The sequence below is a fragment of the Saccostrea echinata genome, unplaced genomic scaffold, assembly GCF_033153115.1.
Source record: "Saccostrea echinata isolate AGI-Se365-2 ecotype Australia unplaced genomic scaffold, CSIRO_AGI_Sech_v1 ptg000009l, whole genome shotgun sequence".
In the NCBI taxonomy this organism is placed as follows: domain Eukaryota; kingdom Metazoa; phylum Mollusca; class Bivalvia; order Ostreida; family Ostreidae; genus Saccostrea; species Saccostrea echinata.
The window spans coordinates 34676564-34685984 of NW_026889758.1; positions in this window are offsets into that span (position 1 = coordinate 34676564).

The following is a 9421-nucleotide window of genomic DNA, read 5'->3' on the forward strand; positions in this document are numbered from 1 at the left end:
CAGTCTCGGAAACACAGATTATTTTTCCATGTACTATAGGATATAATGTAATCAGTTAACACTCGCGCGCAGTTATCGCATAAACTGCAATATGAAATCAACACCTTTCTTTGTTTTTGTTTTTTTTAATATATTCATTTGGTAAAATGATCATGATGCTGATTAGATACTTCTCTATTCCAATTTTAAGTTTTTAAATGTGTTCATATAATTGCAATCATGGATTTTTTACGACGTTACGATGTAACATAATGACGTTACGTTACAAATAATGACGTTCCTCACGCAAATTTCAATGAAAACAATACCATAATGTAAAATCTCTTCTTGAAAAAGTATAATAGATATCTAAAAAAGAAAAACAGTAATGAAAAGCTAAAAGTCTCTACTATCTATATTGAAATCCTCATTCATTTTTGAGTTAAGGCACATTTTGATGGTTCGTGGCTCTAGCTCTTTGGCAAGATTTTCAGTATTGGTGAATGAATAGTGTAATGTAGAAATAATTATGTGTTGGTGCATAAATTAATTGGCTTAATATATTAAAGAAGATATTATTATTTTTTTTTTAATATTTATTTTGAAAGTTACTGTGTAGTGTGTAATGAAAGCATTTATAAATGATAAAAATCCCATCTTACAGGAGGATTTCATCAAAATGACTTTTATTTAAAGTGTCTTCTTTAATCACATTAATTTCAATTTACACTATTATGATTATTGACCTCTGCTGCATAATTCTTGTAGCCTGAAAGCATTTATGACATTTAATTTAAAAATGATGGTGTCTGGTCCTTGAGACATTGTACAGTAACATCAAACACACATGAATATATCCCATATATATAATGTGTTACATCATACCCCCTCAATCCAAAGAAGTGTTCAAAATATCAAAAAATAGAGAAAAAAATGGAAATGATTTTTTCACAATATAAACCTCTTGAATTTTTTTTTCTTCCTTAAAAAAATCTGCACCATTCTTATTGCAGAGAATGACATAATTTTCTCTTCACAAGCTAGACATATCAAATTTTTTAAAGTTTGAATGTTAGTCCTGTGTGTCAAAAGAAGGGTTTTTCTGATTCTGAGGACCCAGACACCTTGCCATGATATCTGTGCAAAAAAAGGGAAAAAAATCTGTAAAAATGCTATATTTCATTTTTACGTATATTTTTAAAGCCAGTGCCTACTTAATTTTCAATTTTTGTGTTTTAAAAACATTGTTAGCAAGAGTACATATTGACATAAATGTAATCTATTTTTTCAACATGTTTACAAATGAAGCTTATGGGCATTTGTAGGCCATTTCTTTGATGATATGTTCTATGATACATTTGATAAACACTTTTTCCCTATAGCCATGGAATGTTGTAGCTGATTTCTTCTATAGACAGGTACATTGCAGAAATGGTATTGTTCTTCATATACGAGTAATTTGGTTGTTTTATCAAATACCGAAGGTATTTCTCTGTTTTTTCCTCATTATTTTGAAAATTTCTGTTAGATTTAGACCTCACATTTTGCCAGCGGAAGACGGGTTTTAAAAAAGTTAGTAGATCTATGCAATATTCATTAATGTTGGACATTTGTCACATCAAATTAGATTTTTTGTTTATATGTAAACATAGACTTATCTGTACAATTAAATCGTGTTTTACAGATCCAAACTTTGAAACAATGCAAAAAAATGTGTTGAATGATAAAAATATATGTAATGTGTAAATCATAAGTCTTTAAAAATTTGTGACCTATGAAATATATGCATATAATATATCATAAAAGTACTTTTTTTTTGTTTCTGGCTCATTATACCAGTCTTGATCGTAAACACAAAACAGGTTAAATCCTATAGAAGATGGTGCTAAGAATATTTCTTTGAAAAGTGTAACGTGCCTTTTTATGTAGGATGTGTATCAAAGACAGCTTTACTTGTTGTAAACATGATGACTAACTGGTTAATATAATTAGAAACTTTTCATACTTGTTACAGATACTAATCAATAAAATAGGTAATTCATGAAGGGAGTATTTATATAAATAAATATATGTTATTACTGTATGTTGGGTTTGTTTTGTGATTGGTATTAATGACAGTGTCTTGTAGATTCCCTGAAATACAAAGGAAACTTTGGAAGGGTACCAGTTATGGATTCATTTTTAGCTCACCTGAGCTGAAAGCTCAAGTGAGCTTTTCTGATCACATTTTGTCTGTAGTCCATCTGTCTGTCCGTCTGTCTGTAAACTTTTCACATTTTCAACTTCTTCTCCAGAACCACTGGGTCAATTTCAACCAAACTTGCCACAAAGCATCCTTGGGCAAAGGGGGTTCAAGTTTGTTCAAATGAAGGGCCAGGCCTCTTCCAAGTGGAAATAATTAAGAATTTGTGAAAATTTGGTGTCATCTTTTAAAAATCTTCTTCTCAAGAACCATTGGGCCAGAAAAGTTGAAACTTATGTGTAATCTTCATTACATAGTGTAGATTCAAATTTGTTCAAATCCTGACCCCCGAGGGTAGGATGGGGCCACAATGGGGGATCAACGTTTTACATAGGTATATATAGAAAAAAAATTCTTTAAAAATCTTCTTCTCAAGAACAGCAAAGCCACGATTAGTCATATTGATATGGAATCATCTTCAGGTAGTGTAGATTCAAGTTTGTTCAAATCATGACCCCTGGGGTAGGGTGGGGCCACAATGGGGGATCAAAGTTTTATATAAGAATATAAAGGAAAAATCTTTAAAAATCTTCTCCTCGAGAACAACAAAGCCATGATTAGTCATATTGATATGGAATCATCTTCAGGTACTGTAGATTCAAGTTTGTTTAAACCATGATCCCCTGGGGTAGGGTGGGGCCACAATGGAGGATCAAAGTTTTACATAGGAATATATAGGTAAACTCTTTCCAAGAACAGGAAAGCCATGATTAGTCGTATTGATATGGAAGCATCCCCAAGTATTGTAGATTCAAGTTTGTTCAAGGCATCCTCCAGTAGTAGGGCGGGGACATAATGGGGGATCGAACATATTATAGAAAATATCTTTAAAAATCTTCTTCTCAAGAACAACAGAGCCATGATTAGTCATATTGATATGGAAGCATCCTAAGATAGTGTAGATTCAAGTCTGTTCAAATCATGAACCCCCCCCCCCCCCCAGGGTACCTCTTTAAAATTACATTTTCAAGAACAGCAAAGCCATGATTAGTATATTATATGAATATAGAAGCATCCTCAGAAAGTTTAGATTCAATTTCATTCAAAACATGGCACCTGGGGGTAGGGTATGCTTAGAGTAGGCGATCAAAGCTTTATATATGAATATATATAGGAGAAGGAATCTGCTGACGAAGAACAGCAGGGCCATATTGACTCAGGTGAGCGTTGTGGCCCATGGGCCTCTTGTTCTAAAATAGTATATTTAAAAGCTTTGCCTTATTGGCAATTAGAACAAAAAGAAACTTGAACTTAAACTAAAAGATGATAAAATCAATGCGGATGTTTCTATAGCAAACATGAGACAAAGATTCAATAAGGGTTAGATTATCTCGCTTATTGACTTCATAATTCGTAATTTGTTAGTGCATGATTCCTAGTTTAACCAAGCGGTTTTTTTCTGTTAGATATGGCACTCAGGTTGAGACTTTGGGTGTTCATTGGCAGGTGAAAGTGATTGTCTTCAGAACTTCACTCAGCTTTTGGGCACTCCAAAAGAGATGAGGATACCTCTCACTGGGGGAGAACAGAAGTTTCTGATGCACATCCTCCTTACTAGCTTGAGCTATTTGGTTAACTTTTTAGCTTGATCGGTAGAACACCGCTGTTCAAATCCAAGCGGAGGTATAAACCTGTCTCTATGTGCATAGAAACCTGTATCTGGTATCTTAAATGTCTACCGTAATTTTATGCGAGGACACAAGAAAAACTAGAGATACTGTGAGCACTGCATGAGCTCACAAAAGGACACCCCACGCTCCCCTATGAGTATATATTATGGCAAAGTCCATTTTTGCCATCGGTAACCCCAAATGTATGTCCGGTCAGAACATTAAATACTATTTAAATAGGGGGAGCACAATGGTAAATATGTAATAACGATTCTGTGGAAGTCTCATTAAATTTTATTCAGTGGAATAGGAAGAGTTGCAGATAGGAGATGGGTATCCCGGTGTTATAAAAAGAATGGCCAGTGTCCAGGTTTTGCTATGAGAAACCCCAAACATCTGCCCACTCGAAACATAAAATAGGAGGTGCGCATCGGCACTACAGTATGTAATAAAGATTTTGTGAGTCTCAAGCGGAATAGTAAAATACAAAGAGGGTGTTGCAGAAACTCGTGATTATTCCCTATATCGAGAAGGACATTTAAGGAGGCTGGGGGGTCAACAAATTAACCATCAGATATAACTTATTTTTTTAGATATGATATCTTAAGCTGTCAACTATCATTTGGGAAAGAAAAAATTCATACATTTTAGTTTTAAAATTTGATCATTTTTGTATATCTTTATATGGAGCTCTTCTTCTAAAGAAGATCAATATAGTCTAAAAATGGCCACAACCACCCAGTCCTCTTAAATACCCACGACGCATGAAGAGTTATCTCTAAATATAGATAATGCTACGTAGATGACTTTATTTATACGGCGGGTATGTCCAGCTTGTTATAACAAAACATTTCACATTTTACGTTTATTCATGCATAGTGTTTCCTATCTTGTTGATTTATCTGACTTTAAATAAAAAATATCCTATCCTATAGACTGGCGACCTGATAGTAAACTTTTTTTTCACATCTATGGTCACTATCGCCATAATGCACGCGAAACGTTAGAACGATAAAATGCACAATTAATGGCAAGGGCATCTCGCACATCATTTTGAAAGATGTGCTGTAGACAGCATGCGTTAATATTTTTTAATATGTATATAAAAATATGTCCAATAATCACACTGTTGATGCAATATCCAAAAAATTCGACTGAGTCATTTCAATTTAGTTGTTTCAAGTCAAATCTGAGCAACTAATTAACAGAACAATAATGAAACGAAATGAGTATGAAAAAATTAAATTATTTAAAATGATAGTACTTTATTTTTTAAGACATCGCCACTAAATGTATGTCTTATTTGATTTAGATCACAATATCATGGAAAACAATTTAATTCTGCATGCATTTAAAATATTACACATTCACTTTCTGACATCTCCCTCTCTCTTTCTCTCTCAAGAGAGATGTTACATTGTACTTCCATTATTTAAGAAAAAAAAAAATATGTTCATTCCAGCCATTCCAGGATTCGAACCCATTCTCAGGTAAAGGAATCTTTGCAAAGAGTCCACACACTTTACCGCTAGACCAGCTCCGACACTGAAGTATCATGTGCTATTTTATGTGCACATTTTCCATTTCGGATGGATAATAATTTTTATTCGATTTTTGTGATTTTCAAAAATATGCCTCTTTGAAACAAAAATCGGAAATGGCAGCTTTGAAGAAAAATCCTGTCTCTTTATGCGTATATCAAATTCATTCTGTTTCAAGGAGGCAATTTTTCAGAACAATGGGGATTCCCTATTTGAAAAACAGAAAACTTGACTTACTTTGCTAAGTGGCTAATTTACAATTCATTTAATGGCAAATTGGTAGTCGATATGCAGTTTCTAAATATTGCTCTACATTGTGCTGAAAAAATTTAAGACCGTTTTCTGTTACTTGAAATTTTTCTTTTAAACTGCTACAACTTTAGGGAAAATAACAAAAGAACTGCAACACCCTCTTTAATTTAAATACATGATATCATTTTATAATTATGTAGTGCTTAGGATATAGAAAACACATAATTTCTTAGAAAAAAAAATCATGTCCAATCAAAAACCAGAAAAGCCTATTTCTATTTAATCATAAAATTTCATGACGAAGTCCGCATTTTAAATTTTAAAATTTAAACTAATTTATTGAAAATTTCCTTTAGTCGACACTCAAATTTTAGCTTTATCTGAAATGCTGAAAATTCACTAGCTTCCGGGGGCTTTTCCCCCTAGCCATGCCCCCCCCCCCATCACTGGGGACCTCACCTACCGGAGGCCTCAAGGCGGCCCACAAACCCACTCCCGAGCTTCACCACTTGTATTAATTATAGTTAATTATTGCACTGATATCCGCAATAGCGAAGTCTCAAGGTATTCATACACTCTAAGACTTTAGATTTGCATTAAAATTTATACTAAACGTGGCACTTTAGAGAGGAATGTGTCGAATTTTCTAAAGACCTATCGCAAAAATCACATTAGTTTATTTCATTTCTAAACTGTACAAAGAAGGCTTTTTAATATGTAATCAATATTGTACTATTTTTCACTTATATATATAGTGAACGTTTCGCATATTATCACCACAGGCAATAGTGGTATATTTATATACCGGTGAACTTATACGAACTTAAAACGGAAAATATCGTATTTAGTGAATAACTGAGTACTATATCCAACTTGAAAATTGAGAGCTACTTTAATTTTTTACACAACGGCTTTAGCTCTTGTATGAATGAAATATGGAGATAGCGAACATTATTCAATTAAGCTCAAAGTTCATAGAAACAATGCAAATTAGGAGCAGAGCAAACACGGACCTCCAAAAACATCAGAGGTGGAATCAGGTGCCATGGAGTACTAGTATCCCCTGCCAACTGGTCACGCCCGCCGTGTGCTCCTTTTCATGATCTGGAAATAACGGAAAAATCCGTCGACAATTCAGTGTGTAAATAATGGCCTAACAATTAGTATGAAAACGTCAGTCAGCATATGTACACGTATATTATTAATTCATTCCTAATTCATCCCCAGTTAAAAACATGACACCTAATCTCTTTTTTTTGTATCGTTATTTAAAAATTTCAACCCATACTCATTTAATTTTTATTAACTCATTATAATTTTTTTTTTATGTTCTACGATTGCCAAAACATATAAAATGAAATCGGAAATGACAATGGCATAATTAAAATACTATAGATCTAAAATTTGGTAATCTTTCTCTATGAAAAGAAGTAGCCCTTTCCAATATGATTTATAAGTTGAAGTACGGGTTCGATCAACCGAATGAATATTCTTTACAAAATATACCAGTATACGTCATTTACAACCCAAATGAAAAAGAAAAGATGAAAATAACAAACAGTAAATGATCTCAACATTCTCGAAAACAATTAATATTATTTTGCTTGTAGAAAGATATATTTCTCCTGCAGAAATAAGGTAGTAAATACTAATTATTAACAAATTTGATAAATTTTCGAGATAAAAAATATAGAAAGAATTCGACAGACTCAAAAGGTTTCGACCAAAATAATTAATTTCTACTTTTGATTTTGTGTGGTTTCAAAAACCAAGGCGCACGCGGACGCTAAACATAGAAAAAAAAACTTGAAATGGACCAATACATGTATTTCAACATCTAATATGACAAATCACACTTACCCCTAAAATTGGTCTCTTTAATTCATTCATTGGGCTTGAAATTTTGGTATAATAGCGATGTATGTCTGTTTAGACTAAATAGAAATCATGGCATATTCGAACTTTTTTAAATTAAAAAAAAATTAGCACATATTTTACTTTAAAAAAAACAACAACATTTGCATGATATATTTTGTGACAGGGGTCAGGTAAAGATGATAAATAAGAACTAAGACACCTGCGGGTTCGTTTTTGGTGATTATTATTTGTAAATATCTGGAGATAATAATACCCTGTAAATATACATATAAATAATATAAGTACAATTTGATATAATCAGGATGACAATTCTTTAAACATACAATATACTCATAAAATCACAATACATTCTTACTATGCATACTTTGAAAGAGTTATTCCCCTTTTCACAGCATGTTATAAAAATCTACATTTATACAATTATATATATATATATATATATATATATATATATATATATATATATATATATATATATATATATATATATTCCCTTGAAACATATATATTTAAACTTTTCAGTTTAGGTTCATAAAGCTATATTTACATTATTAGTCAAAAACGGTGTTAAAAAGAAGTAATTTAGAGTTTTGTAGAAATCGATAACAATGGTGTATCGTGTGACAACTCGTACTCTTCGTTATTTTTGCACTATACAGATGAACTTGATTTACATTTTTGTGAAATAGAAACACGAGAAACAATCTCACACCTTTCTTGGATTTGAGCGGGGGTCATTTCAAGGCCATCCTTTATTGTGTCATCTTCTCATCTACCAAACGATCATGAAATTATGGTATCGTTAATTTTGAATTTATATTCTGTGTTTTTGTAGAAAATAATTTCATATTTTGACGTTCAATTTTAAATAACATCATTTAAACTAAGATGAAATTTTAAAGATTTCTTTATGTGGAATACTTCAAACGAAGTTCAGCAGATTTTTTGCCTACTTGTGTGCAGATTTGACAAATATCCTGCTAGGGCTGCGCAATAATATCGATATTCCGGTATATTGCGATTCGTTAACAAAAAATATCGTATTGCAATACGTTTTTCCAGTACCGATATGCAGGTGTAACGTTGAATTTTGACCCGTGTTGAAAACTGACCCGGGGGGTCTTTTCTCAACGTTAAATATTTGAGACCATCAGCGTTGAATTCAGACCCTAGCCTGTTGAAAATTGAGCCGGATCGTTGAATTTTGATCATAAAACCGGGTCAAAATTCAACAGCAAAAACACATATGATTTAAATAGGCACTTACAATTATGATTAATTGATTTAAAAATTACTCATGTACTATGTAACATATGTATATATTTGAATTTCACCATGTCCGTAGGAACCAGGTGAGGGGGGGGGGCACGGGGTGACTGTTTCCTTTAATACATGTGAATAGGAAACAAAGCTAAAGAACGTCATTCTGTTGAACTTTGGTCTTTTTACTTGTCAATGAACTTTTGTCCCCCCCCCCCAACACCCCCCCCCCCCAAAAAAAAACCTGATTTTTCTTTCTACTAACCTGTTCACTGAATACATTTTCATTCTTGAGATAAACATGAATACTTATACATGTTCAATTCGGAATGGTCAATTCCTACTAAACATGTAACACTTTAGAAAGGAAGATCTCGAATTTTCTTAAGATCTATGGCAAAAATCATATTATTTTGTTTCATTTCTAATCTGCACAAAGAAAGCTTTAATATGCAATCAATATTGTACTATTTTTCACTTATACGAGGGCTGTTCGGAAATTATTGAGACATTGTGTATATTCTTCTTTCTAATGAACGTTTTTCGGTGAAAATTTGCATATACGTTTGACAAACTCTAAGAAGTAATAAAAACATGAAATATTTTAAAAATATTTTATTTCATCTTTTCAATGGAATATTAATGTGTCAATGGTAGGG